Below are 24,547 nucleotides of genomic sequence, written 5' to 3' on the forward strand. Positions count from 1 at the left end.
AAATTACATAATTATAATGCTAAAAAAAAAACATTCATCCAAATGAATAATAAAATGCATTATGGAAAATTACATGCCAAATCGTCTAACTTACCAACAACGATCAATTGAGCTTGTTTTGACGGCATTTTTACAAATAAAAATTCATAATCAATTCTTAAAAAAATTTTAAGACTTACTCATCATACTAATCTAGTCTAATATCAAAATAATTATTCTCAACAATTATCTTGAATTTATATGGGAATTTAAAACACAATTGTGACAAAAATGATATAATAATTCACAATTATCATACAAAAATTCCATTTAATTTAAAAATTTATGGAAAAATAAATTTCAAAGCCATGAACATTCTGGTCTTACACCAAAAATTCCATGCAAGTGAAAATTTTTGTTTTTAAAATTTATTTAAAACGATTTCACAATTTAATCGGTAAAGCGACAATTTTTACGATTTAATTCTAAATCAAACCATAAAAATTAAAATGACTTAAAATAAAATTTTGTACATTTTGGAACAATTTCCAGGAGATAAAAATACAAAAATTTCGAGCCGTAAAATTAAATCAATATTTATTTGCAAAATAATCATTATTTACTAATTTTTATCAAATAAAAATCAATAAACTACCTAAATTAATCACATTAATTTAAAGTTTCTATATTTCTCACAAATAGAACATTCATTTGGTTTTTTATAAATAAATATGCATAAAATTAACATGCAATCAATTTTAATCAACTCTTAATTAATTTTAATGCATTTTTACTCAATTTAATGCCATTTTAAGCTATAAAAAATGGAAAAATTTAACAAAAATAAAATTTTCGTCCCATATCATCCTAAGACCAGATTATTTTCATGCAATACCATATTATGTGATAAAAATAATTTTAGTAACATATTATCAATTTTATTAATTTATCTCAGAAATTACTAAAATCGTCTTAAGACAACATGCATGTATTTAACAATGCTCTGATACCACTTGTTAGTTATTTAGACCAAATTAATACTCATCTTATGATATCAAAATTACAAGTTAATTTTTGTGGTCTAAATCTACATGAATGCAAAGAAAAGTATTAAAGAGATGGTATAAAACCATCTTAAGACAAAAATTCCTTACATTGTTATAAGGCAAAATGGGCACAACTCAAGGACTCCTTCCTTGAAGTTGTTCTTGAGCTAATGCAGTAAGGATGATCCTCCAACACCTTAATTACCAAAGTAGGTAATCTCCTAAGGTGGCACCCAAGATTAACCCAAAATACTACTAAAATACTAACTAGGTAAATGTAGTAGTAACCTTGTTTATTTGTATTTTTGATGTACTACTTATATTATTACTTTGATAATATTATTAGTTTATTTTATATGTGTTTTAAATGTTTTAAGATGAACAAAATAAGAAGAAAAATGGTCTTTAAAAACTCCAAGTGAACCTTCCAAAATAACAAGAAAAGACCAATTTTTCTTCCAATTTTTCCAACAACAAAAAATGGTGGAGTTTAGTGGTATTTATAGGCAATTTGGGGGGGACAATTATGAGTGGAAAATGCCACCAAATTAACACTTGTAATTCCCTAAAAAATCAGTCCATATGGACCATTTTGGGTCCATTTCGATTTTCGACATTTGCCCCACAAATGCTTATAAATCTTATATTTAATAATCTTACATAATTAAATATTAATTTTATTATTTAACACTTAAATAATACAAATTAACTACCAATGACTACTTAACTATTAAGTGGTCATAAGACTATTTTATCAACATACAATGTGTCAATATTATCCCACTTAGCTAATTTTACGACCTCTTATAAAATTAAATAGCTAATTAATTCCACCTCAAAACATATACACATATCGTATTAAATTAATTAATTAACTATTAATTAATAAATTCTAATAATTTATTATTTAAATATCACATAATTAAATAATAAATCTCCTTGTCCCGAGTTCGTAACCCGTCATCAAATAATACATTTATGTGACTAACTAAAAGTCAAATAATAAAAGGAATTAATTATCTCGTATCTCATACAAATAATTAATTTATTCTATTTGGGCGTCATCGTATATGTGTGACCTAAAGGGATCAGCTGATCACTGCCGTCACACGACATCAATGTCAAACTCTAGTCAGCCAATCATTACCGATTAACGATGACCAGCTGACAAATAAATAAATAAATCCCTGATATTCCTTTTACGAGATTTAATATGTAAACGCACTCATTGTGGAGGACGTTACTCCAACAACACTACACATCAATAAACATATAAGTCCCTCCCTCACTTTCTCTCAAAATGATAATCTTGATCAAAGCATAAAAATATAAATCCAAAATTGACAAAAATGCAATACAATAAGTAAAATGCAAGTTAAGGGGTTAGGATATTTACAAATGGTGGTTTAGGGATGACTCCACCAAACTCTCATTCATGTATGAGATGTCAAGGAGGAATAGCCAAGGTGTTGTTGATGTTGCTCAACACCTTGAAGAAGTTATCGAAGGCTTGTTCATTGTCATTATAAAGATCTTCAATAGTCCTTTCCATATGTTGTTCTTCATTGTGGTGACTTGAGTTAACATGGTCACCAAAGCCTTGGTCTTGGGTCATAGCATTACCAATATAAGGGTTGACTAACCCTTCAAACTCATCATCCCATAGACCACATACTTTATTCGCTTGCTTCCCAATAGTATCATGAGTTGATGAGAACAACTCCTCTTCTTTCTTGTCGTTATGGCCAATGAGGCCTTCTTCTTCTCTTGTCATGAGTGGTGGTGAGCTATTCAAGCTCTCATTCTTGTTGAAACATTCTTGCTCTTTGGATGGAGCATCTTGGAGATTATCCACTTTCTTCTCCCATATGGGTGGTGATTCTTTACCCATAGCTTGTCCTTTCCATTGAGATGACAACTTCTTCCTATCACTTTCTCGGCTATAATGATCAACCATGAAACATGGTTCATGTAAGCGGGGAGCTCTCATTGTCTTATCAAGATTAAAAGTTATTGTTTCATCTCCCACTTAAAGTGTGAGCTCTCCATGTTTCACGTCAAGCACCGCTCCCGCGGTGTGTTAGAAAGGTCTTCCTAAAATGATAGAAATGTTGGAGTCTTCCTCCATGTCAACAATAACAAAGTCCACTGGGATAAAGAACTTGCCAATTCTTACCGGTACATCCTCCCATACCCCTAAAGGTGTCTTCGTTGATCGATCTGCCATTTGAAGTGTGATATTAGTTTACTTGAGCTCTCATATTCCTAGCCTTTTGCACACCGAGTATGGCATGACACTCACACTTGCCCCAAGGTTACATAAAGCTTTGTTGATCGTAGTATCGCCAATGGTTCATGGAATAGAGAAACTTCCCGGATCCTTTAGTTTTGGAGGTGAAATTCCTTGTAGGATGGCGCTACTCACCTTGGTGAACGCAATAGTCTTTAGCTTCCGGATGGATTTCTACTTTGTAAGAATATATTTCATGTATTTCGCATAGGCCGGAACATGGTTAATCAATTCGGTGAATGGGATTGAGACTTCCAAGTTCTTCACAATCTCCATGAGCTTTCCAAGTTGTTCATCGAACTTAGGCTTAGCTTGACGACTTGGAAATCGAAGCCTAATCACAATAGGCTCTTTCTCCTTAGGCTTCTCATCATTCTTTTTTGAAACTTCTTGAATGGTGCTGGGTTCGTCTTCTTTCTTAGAGTCTTCAACTCTTTCCTTATCACTAGCATTCACAACATCTTTATAAATGGGCCTCTTCGGCCCTTCATACCTGTACCCCTCCTCAAATGGATGGCACTCACCGCCTCATGTCTTAGGGGATTACCTTGAGGTGGTAATTGCCCCTTTCGTCTTTGAGAACTGGAAGATGCTAATTGAGACTTTTGGGTCTCCAACATCTTTGTGTGAGCTAGTATGTTGTTAATGGTGATGTATTTTGCTTGGCTATCATTTTGCATTTGAGTGAAAAACTCTTGTTGATTCTTTTGCATTAGGAGGACCGCTTCATGTTTAGCCATGGCCTTCTCAAACTTCAAATTAATGGTGTCAATATGAGCGCCAAGTTGAGCACCCAATTGAGTAATGGAGTCCACCTCATGCTTTCCTCCTCTAGTAGCCTTCCGAGGTCTACTATATTATGAGTTATGGACCGCCATTTCTTCAATCTTATTCCATGTTTTATTGTCATCAACTTCGGTAAACATACCATTTGATCCCATATTGAGAATGTTCTGGGAGTCTTCATATCAACCATTCCAAAATTGTTGTACAAGGAACCACTCGCTAAGTCCATGGTGTAGACAAGATCGACAAGTGTCCTTGAATCTCTGCCATACTTCATAGAAAGATTCCTCATCCCTTTGTTTGAACCCGGCGATTTGGGCTTTCAACATGTTAGTCTTCTGCGGAGGATAGAATTTTTTGTAGAAAGCAAGTGCCAATTTCTCCGAAGAATCAATACTAAGAGTAGCCTTATCTAGGCTCTTAAACCATTGTTTCGCGGTACCAATAAAAGAAAAAGGAAATAAGACCCATCGAATTTGGTCTTGAGTAACTCCGGTTTGAGAAATCACATCACAATAGTCACAAAAGACTTTGCTTGTTAGAATACTTGTAAAACACCCTAGGACGTGTCATGCTAGTATCCATTGACCCATGGATTAAGGCCTAGTCAAGAGTACCTTGTGGTGTGATAACTCCTTGGATACTGTTTATTCTAAGGTGACCCTTGAAACCATGCAACCATCATCCATATTCTACCACATTTTGTCATCAAAGGGAATGGGCACACAATTTTTTCAAAATTTGAGTTCAAGAATTGAAATGAAAAGTCAAAAAGTTTGCAAATGCATCAGAAGAAAAGAGGAGTAACAAAAATGAAAACTCCTATGCTTCAAATATAAGCACCCTCACTACAAATGGGGTACCATTGAAAATGTTCAAAAAGAAATGAAAAAAGTTGAAATTGTTAAGTGTTGAAAATGCCAAACATCAAAGAAACGACAAAAAGAAATGTTCTCAAAATGTCAAATGCCACAATTGGGGGGAAAAAACAACAACAAAAAGCAAACTCCCATATGAAACTCAAGTTCTATTGATCCCTTTTCCATCGTATCCAATTTTGTGCATGGTAGAGAGGGGACAACCCTTCTTATTGTCTAGGTAAGAAGGGGAATTCCGCGATCCTCCAGTGATTCTAACACCATAAGGAGTCTACTCTTGGCGAAAGCATTTAACGATTGAGGACAAAGGTACCCTAGGCTTGACACAGGTTGGAGGTGATTTATTGGTATCCTTCTAGGCTGAGTAGTTTCAAGAAACCATATCTATGATGGAATGTGTACCCTTAGATTGCTTCCCCTTTAGATAATTTCTGCCACTTAGATGAGGAAAGTGGCTATTCATTTTTGTAGATGCATCCATTACTTGATTTGTGTGCTTTAATGATTGGATGTATCGCCATTTTGGCAAGCCCTACCTTGCCTTGCAAGAAGGCATCCTACCTCATGGTTGTCTTGTTGTGAGTTGAAGGGGCGGAGTGAGACCCGCTAATTGTCTCACATCGGCTATATTAGTAGGTTAGTTTGAATAAAGGTCCTAGTTTTTGTCACCTCTTTACTCAGGACGAGCAAAGGTTCAGTTTGGGGATGTTTGATGTGACTCATATTTGAGCACATTTAGTCCTCGAATTAGCCTCATTTCTAAGCTTTATAGTGCATAATTGGGTCATTTACTATCTTTAGTTTTCCATTTTGCATATTCTTTGAGGTTTGGTTTCTTTGGTAGGAGAGGAGTGCAAACCTTGCATTTACATGGCGAAATGGAGCTAAATTGATCCCATCTAATGACCAAGCATCAAAGGGAAGACGATAATTGAAGGCCTATGTAGATAATTAAGTAGATTGGGCAATGATGAAAGGATCCTTTCATCGCCAATAAGTTCCCTGCGGATTGTTGAGGATTGAAGAAAAAAGAAGTGTCTGACCCAGGATCCGAGCGGATTGCAAGCAATCCGGGCATCTCCCTACACAATAACCCGAGCGTCCCGAGCTTAAGACGCTCGTCTTGAAGCCCTAGGATCCGAGCGTCTCCCCTATGATCCGCTCGGATCTCCTGACAGAAACCACCGTGCCAGGTTCCAAGCTGCTCGGGACGAGCATATCTATGCGGGACTAGCAAAACGGAGATGCGCATCTCCTTGGAGAGGAGCACTTCCTCAACTTTTCTTAAGGGTATTAATAGTCGTTTAAGCCCTTAGTAACCCTAATCTTTGTACCTAATCTTTAGTATAAATACCCTTTTGTACTACCTAGATTAGCAAGCAATCTTAATACTCTCTTAATCAAGTTTTAATCAATTAGTAATATTATCTTAATCTTTTAATCAACTATTAATCTAGTCTTAATACAAATATCAATACTTAATCTTTCCTTAATTTCTCTATTGTTCATCATTTATTTTGGGTAATTAGAAGATCATTTGGGTTTATTTGGAGATTGATAACCTTCCATCAATCATCAAGTACTTCTATTATTCTTTGCATTATTATTTTGGAATCTCCATAGGTATAATTCTCTTAATCCTTGCTTTAATTATTATTAATCATTTTCTTTCATTTATCATGTTTTGCCTTGTTAATGTGATTGACAACCTTGTTAGCATGTTAAACTTGATCATGAGTGAGTAGTTTTCTTAGCTAGGGTTAATGGGTAATTACGGGAAACCAACATGGGGAATGATTCATGTTTAATCTAATATGTTCACATAATTTATTTACTTGCTTGTTGTGATTTCAACTTATGCACATGGTATGTTTGATGAAATGCGAGCCTATGAATCCTTGCATTTTTTACCCATCACCTATCTTTTCAATGAGACTTGTAAGACATAAACCAACTCGAGTCTCATTAGACCATGCATAATGTTGAATGGGGAGGATTAAGTCGACCTGTAGGTGTTGTACAATCTAATCGATTTGGCTCCGGGACCCAAACCTTCTTAGGGATTGTAAGATATACACTAACTCGATCCCATCACAACAATAATTGCTTGCTTATAATTTAAGAACATGTTTGTATGATCAACTCCCATGTATTCCACTATGAACCAATGATACCCTAGTGCTTTTAATCTATTGTTTACACCTTCATTTTATCTACCTTGCTTTGTTTTTATTGTTTATTAGTTTTAATTGAGCTCCTATCTCAACCCCAAATTGTGACACCCTAAGACACGACCATTTACAATTGAAAATCCTCCATTAATACCCGTCCCTTGGCATCCGACCTTTTCTTGCCTCTTTACTAAGATTAGTTTGTGAAGTTATAAATATTGTTTTGGTTAAGTAACTTTTGACGACGAGTTTTACAATAACACCAAGTGTGATCCGAGCGTCTTCCAGACAATCCGCTCGGATCATAGGACAGAGAGCCCGTGGCACATCTCAAGACGCACGGATCGTGGCAAGACTAGCAAGACGGATATGCTCATTTCGTTCGAGAGGAGAATTTCCTCAACTTTTCTTAAGGACTTAATAGTAATTTAAGCCCTTAGTAACCCAAATTTATATACCTAATCTTTAGTATAAATACCCCATTGTACTACCTAGATTAGGAGTAATTCCCAATCAAGTCTTATGATTCCTTAATACTCTCTTAATTAAGTCGTAATCTATTCTTAATCATGTCTTAATACAAATCTCAATTGTAACACCCCCATACTCCGAGTGCCTTACCAGGACCACTCAGGTATGAAGACATCACCATCTCGGTCGCCCGAGGTATGATAATCAAATAGACAAAACAGAAACAACATTTATTGTAAATAGTTTAATGAATCAATACAATCCTTGAAACCAAACTGAAAGTACAATACATTATTCCAAACTATCTGTTCTCAACTGAAATGTAAATAAATGCTAAACTACAGCGGAAGACTCTATCGTCATGTCGTGGCCATCCCAGCTATCCCAGTACTCATCTCTATACCTGCTCAATATCTGCTCACCATCCCCGAATGGATCACCGCAGGTTTTACAAAACAACACCGGGGTCAGTACTAATCACACAATCAATATAGATAACAATAATAAGACAAACAGACAATTTGAATCACACACACACACACACCACCAACTCCCATCATCTCAATCTCGACCGTCCCCTTTGGACCAGCCCGCCGATGGGGGACCGCAGCCGTTCCCACCTAAGCCCCGCTCATCGTACGAGCGATAACCCTGTCCATTAATGTGCACATCCCCTTCCGTGGCGGGTTCCACGAAGGGCGAAACTAGGGCGTGAAGTCACTCCCGCAAGTGACCCCACTCCGCCGAGAACGCATCTCGAGAACCATCAACAAACACAACCACAAACACAAGACAATCATCATACCAAACAACTAACTACAAAGACATCACCAATATCCCATTATGGGACTAAATGCGAGTAGGAAATCCTACGGAAAGCACAACACGCAGACGATATCTACAATTTGTATCAAAACGGCTCCTCTACGAATTCTCCTCCTACCATACAACACATAGATGCTACCATTCAATTACTACTCATAAAAACCCCCAATTCCTAAATTAGGGTTTCCTCAATCTTAACAAAACATAATATAAATTATATTAAAAGCTTACCCTCGACGCAAGGAATCCAACGACACGAACTACGATACGAACCGACCGTCGAACTCCGGAATTGTCAAGAACGCGATTAGGAAGAAGACTAGTTGCTTTCTCTCTTAAACAGGTTTTAGGTTTTGTAAAAAGTGATTTAGAATAAAGACGAATATGTTTAAATACCTAAATCGCGTAATTAACAAAACCCGAGAAAAACCCCGCAAAATAGGACACTCGATCGAGTACCCAAGGTACTCGATCGAGTACCCCTACTCGATCGAGTGCCCCTGACTACTCGATCAAGTACCCAACAGTCGAAACTGTTTTATTCCGCAACTTGCCCTTACTCGACAGAGTAAGGGCTACTCGACAGAGTACCCCCAAGACATATAAATACGGAGTATTACAGTCTTCCCTCCTTAAAAGGAACTTCGTCCCCGAAGTTCAAACCACTACTACAACAAAGGTACTCCAAAACATTCCCGACTCAACACCCAAAACAAAACTCAACATAAAACACGCTACTTACCCAACTCATCCCGACAACCTACCGACGCAACATACAAAAAGGTGTATAAAACTCTTAAAAAGCGCTCGCGATCATCTCCTACCCCTAAAAGAAACAAGGTTACGTCCCCGTAACCATACATACCGATCAAAAGGAAGGGGTAACGCTCTTTCATGATATCCTCTCGCCTCCCATGTAGCTTCCTCGGTCTCGTGGTTAGACCAAAGGATCTTAAGCAAAACTGTCTCACCACTCCTGGTCTTTCGAACCTTTCGGTCTAGGATCTGCTTAGGCACCTCAAGATATGATAAAGACTCATCTAGCTCTAAGCTCTCTGCCTCCAACACATGTGACGGGTCACTCACATACTTCCGCACCTGCGATACATGAAACACATTATGCACTCTCTCCAACGCTTTTGGTAAAGCCGGACGATAAGCAACTTCCCAACTCGCTCTAAGATCTCATAAGGCCCTATAAACTTCTGACTTAGCTTGCCTTTCTTCCCAAATCTCATAACTCCGCGCATAGGAGACACTTTCAGAAGAACCTTGTCCCCAACTTGAAACTCTATGTCCCGACGATGTAGATCTGCATAACTCTTTTGTCGATCCGGGGTGCTCTCATCCGTTCCCTGATCATCTTAATCTGTTCCACCATCTCATGCACCATCTCTGGTCCTAAAACCTTTGCCTCAAAGACTATCGTCCCCAGATTGGACTCCTACACCTCCTCCCATACAAAGCCTCAAACGGTGCCATACCTATACTTGTGTGATAGCTGTTGTTGTAAGAAAATTCTATCAAGTCCAACCTCTGCTCCCAGCTACCACCAAAATCCATCACACAAGCTCGCAACATATCCTCAAGGGTCTTGATTGTTCTCTCGGTCGCCCATCGTCGCAGGATGAAATGTGTACTCATCTTCAAAGCTGTTCCCAACGATTCCCGCAACTCCTTCCAAAACCTCGATATAAACCTCGCATCTCTGTCGGACACTATGTCCTTAGGGACTCCATGTAACTTAAGACGTTCTTTCGATAGGCCATAGCCAATTGTGCCTTAGTCCATGTATCTTTCATTGGAACAAAGTGAGCGACTTGGTCGACGATCCACTATCACCGGATCATATTGTTACCTTGTTGACTCTTGGCAAACCCACAATGAAATCCATGGAAATGGATTCCCACTTCCACTCAGGCACCTCTAAAGACTGAATCTTACCTTGTGGTCTTCTCTGTTCCCCTTTAACTCTTTGGCATGTCAAACAACGGGACACAAACTCAGCTGTCTCTTTCTTCATCCCAGACCACCAAAACGTTTTCTTCAAATCCTTGTAAAGCTTGTCTCCACCCGGATGAACTGAATATGGTGTGCAATGCGCCTCTGTCATGATCGTCTTTTTCAACTCCTCATCATTAGGAACACACCACCTACCATCAAACCTCAAACTACCATCTGTATGAATGGAAAACCGGGACACTGTCCCTTTCTCTACCCCAGCTCTCCACTCCACTATCTTAGGATCCAAAGCCTGCTTATCCCGAATGTCATCATAAAACTCCATATGTACTGTCATATCACCCATGGCATCTCCTTTGTGCATCATATGTATCCCAAAGCTCGCTACCTCATCTCTTAGTCTCATCAAAGATAGAGCTGTACACAGAGAATGTACACTCTTTCTACTCAAAGCATCAGCAACAACATTGGCTTTCCCTTCATGGTAGATGATTTCCATGTCATAGTCGCCAATCAACTCCATCCACCTCCTCTGTCTCATGTTCAACTCCTTCTGCGTGAAGATGTACTTGAGACTCTTGTGATCAGAAAATACCTTAAAGATTGCTCCATAAAGGTAATGTCTCCAAATCTTGAGAGCAAACACCACTGCACCCAACTCCAGATCATGAGTAGGGTAGTTCTCCTCATAAGGCTTCAACTGCCTAGAAGCATAGGCAATTACTTTACCATTCTGCATCAACACACATCCCAACCAATTCTTTGAGGCATCTGTATAAACCTCGAAATTCTCGCTCCCTTCAGGCAATGCGAGGACAGGAGTTGTGGTCAAACGCTCCTTTAATGTTTGGAACGCCGTCTCACAACTCTCATCCCAACGAAACCTGTTCTCTTTCCTTATCAACGCCGTCATCGGTCTAGCTATATTGGAGAAATCTTTCACGAACCGTCTGTAATATCCAGCTAAACCCAAGAAACTTCTCACCTCAGCAACATTCTTTGGTGCTTCCCACTTTGTCTTCGCCTCAATCTTCGCCGGATCCACGACTACTCCATCTTTAGAGATTACATGTCCCAGAAAAGCAACTTTCTCTAACCAGAACTCACACTTGGACAGCTTAGCATACAACTCATGATCCCTCAAAGTCTGCAACACGATCCTCAGATGCTCCTCATGCTCCTCCTTAGTCTTAGAGTAGACTAAGATGTCATCGATAAACACTACTACAAACTGATCCAAGAACTGTCTGAAGATTCTATTCATCAAATCCATAAACACTGCCGGTGCATTAGACAACCCAAACGGCATCACCACATACTCATAGTGGCCATACCTTGACGTGAAAGCTGTCTTCGGTATGTCCACCTCTCTAATCTTCACCTGATGGTACCCCGACCTCAAATCAATCTTAGAAAAGACTGTTGCACCACTCAACTGATCAAACAGGTCATCTATCCTTGGCAAAGGATACTTGTTCTTTATCGTCACACGGTTCGGCTCCCGTAATCTATGCATGACCTCAAACTTCCATCTTTCTTCTTCACGAAAAGAACTGGTGCTCCCCAAGGCGATACACTTGGTCTAATGTATCCCTTCTCTATCAAATCATCCAACTGCCTCCTAAGCTCCTCTATCTCCTTAGGACCCATACGGTACGGTGCCTTAGAGATTGGCCCCGTCCCTGGCTTCAACTCAACGGTGAAATCTATCTCCCTCTTCGGTGGTAACCCCGGAATCTCATCGGGAAAAACGTCAAGAAACTCTCCTCCCACTTTGGTATCTCATCAATCGCTTCGGACTCTCTATCCGGTCATCTCTCACATGGCACAAAATCAGAGGACATCCCTTCCTCAGATACGACTTCAAGGTAACAGCTGCAATCAACTTAACTTTGGGTTTGACTAGAAACCCACGGTAAGACACACTAATACCCTTAGGACCTCTTAGGGACACTTTATTTTGATGACAGTCTATCTTAGCTTTATACTTTCTTAACCAATCCATCCCAACTATCATCTCAAAACCATTAAAAGGAAACTCTAGCAAGTCTACAGGGAAATCGACTTGCCCAACTATCAAAGATACGTCTCTAAACAACCTCCCACACGATACAGACTCACCCGAAGGTATGAAAACTTGCTCCCTAACAGACTCATAAACTCTCAAACCCAACTGTTTTACATGACTCGAAGACACAAACGATCGAGAAGCCCCGAATCAAACAAAACAAACGTAGGAATACCATTAACAAGGAATGTACCGGTGATAACGTGCGCATCTTCCTCAGCTGCCTTCTTGTCCATCATGAATAACTTGCCACTGGTCTTCTGCCCACCTCCCTGGACAGTACTGGCTGATGCGGTCGGCTTAGCGCCCGACCCTTGGTTGTTGTTGTTGTTGTTCATCGGTGTCTTCTGATAAGAATTACCGCCGTTGCGGTTGCCTCCACTCTGGTAGCTCTGACCTCCCCGGTTTGGCCATGATCCTGCCGGTCTGTTGCTCGCGAAGCTCTGCGCAGGTCTCTGGAAAGATCCCGGTGCACTTGTGCACTCATGTCTCTTGTGGCCTACGCCACCACAACCAAAGCAGGTCACTCCCCAGCTATTGCTCACACTCCCACGGCCTCTCCCAAAGGAAGTTCCAAAGACTAAACCCGGACCTTAAGAAAACCCCTTAGATTGATTGTGGTTGCCTTTCTTGAAACTAAATTGGCCACCACCCTCGCTCTCAGACTTCCTCTTCTCTCCACCTGACCTCTCCTGAGCCATCTCCACTAGTCTCTCAGCTCTCCCAGCCCTCTCATACGCTTCCTTTACATCAGTAAGGACTCCCACGGGTAACTTATCCATAATTTTCGTGGTTAGCCCTCTCTCAAACCTCAAAGCCAAATTCTCCTCACTCAAACCCATATCCTCAAAGATATCTAGATTTCTCATTGAACGCCTGTAGTACTCAGCCACACGACATCTCAAAAAGTCATCTTAAACTTGTCGAACTCCTCTCTCAACTTACTCCTCACATGTTCGCACGAACTCCTTCCTCACAGCCCTACGAAACTCCTCCCAAGGTATAGCAGGTAACCCCTGGTTGGTATATATCTCCTTGGCACTCACTTTCACTGAATCCCACCACTTGCCAGCTGCCTCCCTCAGATAGAATGCAGCCTGATCCACTCTCATCTCATCAGGACAGTGAACTAAATCTAGTATGTTCTCCATCTCCCTCAGCCAACTATCAAGAAGGTTAGGCTCCTCAACCCCCTTATACTCCTTCGGGTTAAACCTCGCAATATAGAGGCTGACTTTAGCATGGTCAACCTCCTTCTCCTTACTCTTATCCTTGTCCTCATTCACTCTCTTCAGGGTCTCAGTGAGAGCGTCCTGGTGCTCTAACATCTTAACGATGTCGTCCGTAGTCATAAGCTCAGCTCTCGCATACAAAGCATTTCTCTTGGGCGGCATCTTGAAGCTATATAAGAAAGGGTAAACATAAACACGCGTACTAAACCTCAAAACACGAAAACGCGTTTCCCAGAACCTACTCGATCGAGTATCCAAACCCACTCGATCGAGTAACGGGCTACTCGATCGAGTGCCACCATGTACTCGATCGAGTACCCAAAACCGTAACTAAACGGACCTTCCGATCTCTAACCCACTCGATCGAGTATCTAGGCTACTCGATCGAGTGATTTTCTACTCGATCGAGTACCCCTAGTTACTCGATCGAGTGCCCCAAAACGCGATTCTGGACTCAAAATCGTCAAAAACCTATCCGATCGAGTTAGCCTTACTCGATCAAGTACCACCAAAACGTAAAAGCTACCCGCATATTACGTCATACACTAACATGCTAAACTTCCATATAATTACATGATATCGTAATAAATATGCTACGTATCTACTCTACTATCAACAAGATCAATTCATTATGCTATTAAAGCCACATTGTAAATCATTTAACATGTTATCATCACATTAACATGTTCCACATATCATTTTCTTTCACATGCTCAACTTCCTATTTCAACACCAAACAACCAACACACTTCATCACACTGTTATCAAGTTTACCAAGCACACACATGACTCGACAAACACTTTCCCATGTGACCGGTTCAAAGTTGTAGGGCGACCCCTTGCGACTTTAGGACGTCTCCCAAGCCTTTGCACTAGCTCCTACGACTTTTACCCCGGGTTCATTTTAATTGACTCCCTATGTTCATTAAGTTCATTGGTTACAGGTTTCAGGATCATCGCTCTGATACCATTTGTAACACCCCCATACTCCGAGTGCCTTACCAGGACCACTCAGGTATGAAGACATCACCATCTCGGTCGCCCGAGGTATGATAATCAAATAGACAAAACAGAAACAACATTTATTGTAAATAGTTTAATGAATCAATACAATCCTTGAAACCAAACTGAAAGTACAATACATTATTCCAAACTATTTGTTCTCAACTGAAATGTAAATAAATGCTAAACTACAGCGGAAGACTCTATCGTCATGTCGTGGCCATCCCAGCTATCCCAGTACTCATCTCTATACCTGCTCAATATCTGCTCACCATCCCCGAATGGATCACCGCAGGTTTTACAAAACAACACCGGGGTCAGTACTAATCACACAATCAATATAGATAACAATAATAAGACAAACAGACAAATTTGAATGTCACACACACACACACACCACCACCAACTCCCATCATCTCAATATCGACCGTCCACTTTGGACCAACCTCGCCAGTGGGGGACCGCAGCCGTTCCCACCTAAGCCCCGCTCATCGTACGAGCGATAACCCTGTCCATTAATGTGCACATCCCCTTCCGTGGCGGGTTCCACGAAGGGCGAAACTAGGGCGTGAAGTCACTCCCGCAAGTGACCCCACTCAGCCGAGAACGCATCTCGAGAACCATCAACAGCAATCACAACCACAAACACAGTACAATCATCATACCAAACAACTAACTACAGCACATCACCAATATCCCATTATGGGACTAATACTGAGTAGGAAATCCTACCTGGAAAGCACAACACGCAGACGGTATCTACAGCTGTATCAAAACGGCTCCTCTACGAATTCTCCTCCTACCATACAACACATAGATGCTACCATTCAATTACTACTCATAAAAACCCCCAATTCCTAAATTAGGGTTTCCTCAATCTTAACAAAACATAATATAAATTATATTAAAAGCTTACCCTCGACGCAAGGAATCCAACGACACGAACTACGATACGAACCGACCGTCTGAACTCCGGGAATTGTCAAGAACGCGATTAGGAAGAAGACTAGTTGCTTTCTCTCTTAAACAGGTTTTAGGTTTTGTAAAAAGTGATTTAGAATAAAGACGAATATGTTTAAATACCTAAATCGGTTAATTAACAAAACCCGAGAAAAACCCCCGCAAAACCGGACACTCGATCGAGTACCCAAGGTACTCGATCGAGTACCCCCCTACTCGATCGAGTGCCCCAGCTACTCGATCGAGTACCCAACAGGTCAGAAACTGTTTTATTCCGCAACTTGCCCTTACTCGACAGAGTAAGGGCTACTCGATAGAGTACCCCCCAAGACATAAATACGGAGTATTACATCAATATTAATCTTTCCTTAATTTCTCTGTTGTTCTTCATTTATTTTGGGTAATTAGAAGATTATTTGGGTTTATTTGGAGGATTGACAACCTTCCATCAATCATCAAGTACTTCTATTATTCTTTGCTTTATTATTTGGAATCATCTTCATAGGTATAATTCTCTCTTAACCTTGTTTAATTATTGTTAATCATTTTCATTTATTCATCATGTTTTGCTTTGCTAGTATGATTGACAACCTTGTTAGCATGTTAAACTTGATAATGAGTGAGTAGTTTCCTTAACTAGGGTTAATGGGCAATTAGGGGAAACTAACATGGGGATTGATTCATGCTTAATCTAATATGTTTTCATAATTAATTTGCTTGCTTGTTGAGATTTCAACTTATGCACATGTTATGTTTGATGAAATTTGTTTGGCTTGGAATACTGCTTTGATGGGAAAATATACATGGTGGATGGCATGCAAAGAGGATCATTTATGGATTTGTTGGGTGCATCATTTATATATGAAGCAGCAGGATTGGTTTGAGTATATTCCTAACACGAATACCAGCTGGACTTGGAGGCAAATTTGTAAAGTGAAGGAGACGTTGAAGCTTGATTATGAGGCAGGCATCTGGGAGCCTACTGGAAATGCTTATAGGCCTGATGCAGGTTATAGATGGTTGGTGGGTGAGCATGAGAAGGTGGAGTGGTACCCTGTAATATGGAATAGAATGAATTGGCCTAAACATTCCTTCGTTGCTTGGTTGTTTGTCCTGGGCAGGTTACTTACAAAAGATAGATTGGTGACGTTTGGAGTAATCACTGATGGAGACTGCGAGTTGTGTGGTGAGGAACTTGAGACTGTAGAGCATTTATTTTTTGAATGCAAATATAGTCAGATGTGCTTGGCTTTGATAAATGGCTGGTTGGAAAGTTAAATACCAGTCAGGGACTGTATTCATTGGTGCTGCAGATTTAAGTATAGGTCACTGCTGAAAAAGAAGTTGATTCATATGGTGGTAGTAGCTCTGATTTATCAGATTTGGAGTATGAGAAATCACTGTCGAGTGGAGCATCTGGTATGGCATCCAAGAGTGCTTTTCAGACGGGTTCAGCAACAGGTCAAAGTACGAGCTAATATGAAGATTTGTTCTGTCCCTCATAGATTAGATAATGATTGGTGTATTAGATTTAAATGATGAATTAGTTTGATAACTGAGAGGTGTTGGGAGGAGTAAAGGGTTGGAGTCATTTGTAAGGTGGTGAAAAAGAGTTTGTAATTGCTACATGATTAATTAATGATATTAACATTCCACCAAAAAAAAATATGTTTGATGAAATGCGAGCCTATGAATCCTTGAATTTTTTACCCATTACCTATCTCTTCAATGAGACTTGTGATACCCGTCATTGTGAGTACCAAAAATAAGATTTATAATTTCCTATTAAAACAAACCTATGCTAGTGGTAACAGGGTCGAAGCACAAGGAGGCGAATGTAATTTCTAATTGTCTAGTTTAGTCTAAGGTAACGAAGGTGGGGGTTGATTTGATTTGGTCTATACTAATAGCAAATAAAGATAATAAACTAAATAAAAAAAATAAAACAGATAGAGAAGGGGTAATAGGATGGTCAGCTCGTTATAGTTTCGGCGGCAGCATACTAAACAAGTCTAAATCAAACACATGAGGCGGGAAATAAAGAGGTCCTCTCGGTCCACTCTTAACTAATAGCATCTTTCGATCTCGCTATAGGTCCCTAATATCACTAATACTAACTTTCGTCCTGAAAAGTGACTAACGGTCTAAACTTTACCTATCTTTCGATCTCAGCATAGTTTAGTCATTTTAATTGGTGATCTAACAACTGTCCCTATCTTTCGATCTAATGGGTCAGTCGTATCCTAAACATTCAACTAGTCGGATGCATTCGATTCGTCAAACACGACATTTAAATAAATTAAAACGAGGGTAAACCTCACGAGGTCAGTCGATCGACCAAGTATGTCGGTCGATCGACCAACACGCGAATCAGGCCGTGTTCATTATATTGCCGCCTATACTATAATTCCCCTACATCCTAGCACAAACTATTTATCTACTCATACTAATGACGATAACAACAATAAAACTAATAAAATAGACAGAAGAATTCGTGCTTGAAATAATGGAACAAAAAATTAACATAAACGATGAATCGGTTTTGGGAAACTAACTAGCAATTCTATCCTACAAAGCAATAATAAATCAAACTGAATTATTAGCAGAAGAATACCGATTGGAATTGCAGCAAGAGATCCAGAAACCGAATGCGAGAGTAATTGTACGAAATAGTATTTAAAAACCCTAATTATTGAATGTTGGAAAACTGGCTAAAGAACTAGTAAAAACTCAATGCATAATCTGATGTTCTAGGTTACGTTATATAGAAAATATACGTAACACTTATTATCAAAACCTAAACACAATGGGCTTGAGTTTCCTCGATCATTTAATTCTCGTCTGGGATAGCGGCTTGGTCGATCGACTAAGAGTGGCGGTCGATCGACTTAATAACAGTGTACAGTAGCTTCTGGAACCCGCAAGTTGGTCGATCGACTGAAGGCAGTGGTCGATCGACTGAAGTAGCTGACACTTGACTTCCAATTTCTCGTGTATTTGTCTTTTGGGCTTTGAATTGCGCACCAAGCTCGTTCCTTAAGTGAATACTTCACGGCAAAATGCAATGCAGGATACTCGGGGACGGATTTAGCTCGATTTCCATTGGATTCTTCACATGTCTGCAATAATGTACAAAAACACGAAAGTAGACGGAAATGGGGGAAATGGTAGCTTAAACTACGCGAATGAGCTCTGAAATGCGTGGAAAATAGGATGTAAAACATCATATAAAAGACACGCATCAAACTTCCCCAAACCAAACCCTTGCTTGTCCCCAAGCAAGAACTAGACTCGATCTAATGATCTAATGGAACGAGTTCAATCTCAGAGCGAATTACAACATGTAAAGGCTAAACCAATTTAATGCAATAACTAACAATCAATTAGTAATGCGAATCATGCAAACGAGTTATGTAGTCGTTAAAAACCGCTGAACCGTCAACTGTAGGGACTTATCAAATCGGACTCTCATGGGTCGCTCATATCACACATAAGCACTTGTGAAAATATAAAAGGATAGAAAGAATTCATTTTGTACAGACTCTCACCTAACTACGACCTATAAGAACATGTCTGCAATATAATATGAAAACAATCTCTACAACCGTACATACGCATTCCAACCAACAAAAGACCATGACACATGACGAGGTATATGTGGGATATGTGAGGTATGTGTAAGAAGAGGGAAAACATATATGGAAAAGTGGAGGTACAGGTGATCAAGCTAGTACCCAAACGGAACCACATGGCAACATCCAACTTCTTGCTCAAAATCAAATGAAACGGTGCTATAGCAAGCACAAATCTCAAAGTCTCCAGGTATAAAAGTAATCAACTAACTCCCCATAAGATATGAATAATACATGGGAGCAAAAATCGCCATAAGATAAGGATTGAATTATGCGAATTGATTCTTTCTTTTTCTTTCGAACTCCAGTCGATCGACCATCATGGGCAGTCGATCGACTGCTTTGAACAGTACATAACTCTTTTTTTCTTTTTCGAATCATTTTTATTTTCTTTTTGTTTCTTTTCAACTTCTTTCCTCCTTCATTCTTTTTATCCAACTAAATCTCAAATAAGAGCAAATGGCTACCAAAAACGAAGTGACAATCCCAAGAACATAGACTACCAGCTTGACAAAGGACAGGCTAAATGTAGGATGTAGCAAATAGGACAAAAAGGATATTTTTGGCAGTGTGGAGTTCATGGGTAAAATGAATAAAGGGAAACCTCTACCACATGTGTCGACAGACCACAAACCGAATGCATACATGTATTAAGCAGATTAAGTTCATATTTATGCACATTGATGTAACATGTCTCATAAGGAGTACTACTCATATTCCTAAATAAACCGCTCATAGATGTCACCAGTTATAGGCTCGAATAACTCAGAATATATAAGTAGTTTGCCAAAAATCTAAGTCAAGTCTCAAGTCCAGCAAATAAATTAACGAAAGCTCGTAGGTATGCACTTATATGATTCTACTAATAACATGTTAATCAAGCAAGGCTTAGGCAAAAACAAATGCAAATGCAATATCATCATGGAAATACTACCGTTCCGACTCAAACTATATGCTAAAATAAACGTGCAATTTTATGAAATTTTTTTGAAATTTTTCAATTTTTTTTGGATTTTTGTATATAAGAATGAAATAAAAAAGCAATGCAAGCAGAAAATGTAAACGTGAATGCAAGCAAATGATATGCGACACAAAACCCTTCCCCAAACCAAATCGCACAATGTCCCCATTGTGCAAAATCATGTAATGAAGAAAAGAGAAACGGGAAATTGCGAGAAAATAAACATGACATGAAGTGGAAATCGGGAACTCACAAGACTTTAAGCGCAGCAAAGGAAACCTCCCCAAACCAGCGTGAGCTCGGAGGTCTCAGTAGCCAGCAGTGCTACTAATAAGTACCTGAAAAGACAACAATACCACGCATAAAACCGAGAAAGACAATAATGAAGCGGTATTATGAGCATAATTGAGAAAAATTGAAGAAATAAACAAAATGACGGAAGATAAAGTGGAGTAGAAAACTCCCTTAATTCCGCAAATCGACCAAACATAGCAGGAGAGAGGTCGGGAACAAGTACAACAGTGCAGGGCGGTCGATCGACCACATCACTCAGTCGATCGACCGAGGTGAATGGAACAGTAGCTCCTGGAAACTGCAGACCAGTCGATCGACTATATAACCCAGTCGATCGACTGAAAATATTGTTGTACTTCAGATTTCTTCGTATTTGCTCAATTACTTGAGCTAATGAGGTCTAAAAACCTGCAAGTGCACAATAATACGCGTCCAAAATTGCGCAAAACCCAAAATAAAGTCTAAAGCGTATAAAATCCTAAGCAAGCAAAATAAAATGCGAAGTTCCGCGCACACAAAAGCAATAAAAAGTGTCTTATAAAAGCAAATAGAATGTTTGTAAAACATGTGATCAACTAGTAGTTGATCAAGGACGGCCACGGAATGGCCCACTTGGTCGGCTTCTGGCTACTAGAGGTAGCCTCAACGGTGCTTATCTTATCAGTTGTACCCTTCTTAGCTTCCACGTCCGTATGGCTCAACGGATCAACACTTTCATCATCTCCCCAGTCAATGACCTCTTCTTGCTCATCAAAGTCCAAGTCGGACTCCCTTGCCTTGACCGGCTCGTCATCAACTTCTTCATCAGTGCCATAGCTGAGGCAACCAAGACCTCCTCTTTGAATGATCGGCTTCTTCACAGCTGGAGCGACTTGCGGCTCTTCCTTCCCTAAACCAGCTCCTACAATATCAGAAATAGACAAATCTTCCTCCAATTTGCTCCCAATCCGAGGCGGAGGGGTTATGACAGGAATAGGAGTAGAGACAGGCATATCAGGAAGTATAAAATAAGATTTCTTTTCAGAAACCGTATTGCAAGTCACAAGCCACATGGGGTCTTTCTTCTTAGCAGGTTGGGCAAAAACAATGGAATGCTTCCATACTTTAAAAGTCAAGGTACCCGAACCAACATCTATGACTACACCAGCAGTGTGCAGAAATGGCCTACCCAAAGTAATGGGAATATGGGCATCCTCAAACATGTCAAGTACGACGAAGTCAACAGGGAAGAAGAACTTCCCTATTTGCACGAGGATGTCCTCTAAGACTCCTATTGGCTGGACCGCAGATCGGTCAGCCATCTATACTATCATATCTGTCACTGCAAACCTAGTCAATTTGAGCTTCCTAGCAAGACTCAAGGGCATTATACTTATACTAGCTCCTAAGTCACATAATGCCTTCTCAATAAAGAAGGTACCTATATTGCAAGGAACAGAAAAACTACCCGGGTCTTCTAGCTTGTGAGGTGTAGCGTGAGACAAATAAGAGCATGACTCTTTGTTTAATGCGACAGTATGCACATTTTCAAGTGACTTTTTCTTAGACAAGAGTTGTTTCATGAATTTAGTATAGGCAGGCACTTGATTAACTAACTCAAGGAAAGGCACTTGTACATTCAAGCTACGAATAACTTTTTCAAATTTATTGAAAGATACCTGTTCCTTCGTCGGCACTAGTCTTTCCGGATATGGGGCTGTAAGAAGTAGCTTAGCCCTCTCCTCTAAATTGCGCATACCGGTATCCGTGGACTTAGGCTGGAAGTCCACTACTTTCTCCTTGTTGAAGCTTGAACCCTCTTCAGAACGTCTCAAATGTGAACCATTGATCGACATCAGGTCGTACTTCGGAGCCGGGACTGACCCATCAGCACTCGGGTCTTTCCCCAATATTTTCGGGGCTGTCGTACTCGAAACAAATGATTTCTCAAGTTGTCGGGCATCGGAGGACGAAAAATCTCATTATCAGCAGCGATCTCAGTCGATCGACCAGTGATGTCGATCGATCGAGTTGAACAGACCGAAGCTTCAGAACTTGCACTTGATCGATCGACGGGTATGTCAGTCGATCGACTGATATACCTGGTAGACGCCTTTTTCTTTCCTTCGCTCGTTCCAGCTTTGTTTTGACTCGGTTTTGCCTCATCTTTTGCAGTGGCATCCTCGACCATAGCAGGCCCCTCCAGGGTGGACCCACTCCTCAAAGTTATGGCATTTAGGGTCTCTTTTTGGTCAGTTTAGGCCGGTAAGTGTCCCGGAGCTCGAGTGGTATTCTTGCTAGCCAATTGAGCAATTTGGCTCTCTAGCATCTTCATCCCTGCCTCTCTAGCTTGGGACTCCTTCAGCAATAAGTTCTTCAACTCGGTGAACTAGGAATTTTTGGATTGTTGTTGCTGCGGCACATAGGGAGGTTTTTGATATGGTTGCTTGTGAGGGGGCACATAAGCTTGCTGCTGCTGCTGTTGTAAACGTTGAGTCGGATTCAGGACATTCTGGCTACTCCACCTCAAGTTGGGGTGGACATTCGGCTCATAGTACGTGTTTGTCTGCCTATAGTGTTGAAAGGCAGCACTCGACTCAAAGGGGACAGAAAAATTCTCTGAGACATGCCCCTCAGCTCCACATCTTCTACAGAAGAAAGGACCGTCTGAAACAGCATTAACATGGTACATCCCTCCTTTAGAAGCTCCTCCCAACTCGTATTTGTCAAACCTTGCAGTGAGAGCTTCTAGTGTAGCAACAGAGGAAGATTCAGCAGCTCTCCTCTGGTTTCCTCTCGAATTCCCATATTCAGCCTTATGAGTGGCCAAATCATCAATGATCTTCCACCCCTTAGTCTCTCCCATGTTCTCAGCAAATCGGACATTAGCTGCAGCATCCAAAATAGCCCTCTGATCGTCATACAACCCATTATAGAACTGATTGCAAAGACTCCATTTTTCGAACCCATGGTGTGGTATGGTTCGCACCAGTTTCTTGAAACGGACCCAAGCTTCATGAAAGTTCTCATCAGACCCCTGTTTAAAGCTCGTGATCTGAGCTCTAATGGCATTCGTCTTCGAGGCAGAGAAGTACTTTTTGTAAAATGCCAGGGCTAAGAAATTCCAGTCGGTGATCCCATGAGCGGCTCGATCCAGATCTCTATACCACTCTCTTGCAGCATCACGAAGAGAGAAAATGAACATGGTCTCCTTGATCTGGTCTTGGGTCACACCGGTCGGCGGGGGTATAGAGCAGCAATAATCAATAAAAATCTCCATATGCTTGGCTGCATCTTCATTTGCAGCTCCCCCGAACTGGTTCCTCTTAACCAGGTTAATATAGGAAGGCTTCGGCTCGAATTTTCTCGCCTCCCCTGGTAGTTCGAATCCTTTGTAGAGGTTTGCAGCTGTCGGCTCTAAGTGACTAGCAATAGTTGCTTCTTCAGCCATGACTGGAATTTCTAGCGAAGTGACTGTCTTAGCTGAAGAAGTAGAGGCAGGAGATGTAGGTGGATCTTCTTCGAATAGAGCGTTCTCGTAGTAACTTGACAGAGTACTCAGCTCTTCCTCAGTTGGTAATACCCTTTGTGATCGTCTCAACTCGCGCAAGGATTTCTCGATCTCCAGATTGAATGATACTAGTTCACCACCCTGTGACCTGCGCATAAGAAGAATCTACAAAAAGAATATAAGAAAAGTTTAAGGAACGGAAGTCCCTTAAACTAAAGAAAGACTAAATAAAAACAACTAAAAATTAGAACAATTGCCTCCCCGGCAACGGCACCAAAATTTGATACCCGTCGTTGTGAGTACCAAAAATAAGATTTATAATTTCCTATTAAAACTAACCTAGGCTAGTGGTAACAGGGTCGAACCACAAGGAGGCGAATGTAATTTTTAATTGTCTAGTTTAGTCTAAGGTAACGAAGGTGGGGGTTGATTTGATTTGGTCTATACTAATAGCAAATAAAGATAATAAACTAAATAAACAGATAAAACAGATAGAGAAG

General features: G+C 40.2%; 1 non-coding gene and 1 pseudogene across 1 annotated transcript; both read left to right on the forward strand.

Annotated features, from left to right (window-relative positions):
* The first annotated feature begins 4,323 nt into the window (after positions 1–4,323).
* On the forward strand, positions 4,324–4,423 carry LOC141603840 (small nucleolar RNA R71; annotated as a pseudogene).
* A 19,076-nt stretch (positions 4,424–23,499) lies between these two features.
* On the forward strand, positions 23,500–23,606 carry LOC141603968 (small nucleolar RNA R71). The gene has a single exon (XR_012525800.1). It is a non-coding gene; the product is annotated as a small nucleolar RNA R71 (small nucleolar RNA).
* Positions 23,607–24,547: the final 941 nt, after the last annotated feature.

This window comes from Silene latifolia, chromosome 9 (genome assembly GCF_048544455.1).
Source record: "Silene latifolia isolate original U9 population chromosome 9, ASM4854445v1, whole genome shotgun sequence".
Classification (NCBI taxonomy): Eukaryota; Viridiplantae; Streptophyta; class Magnoliopsida; order Caryophyllales; family Caryophyllaceae; genus Silene; species Silene latifolia.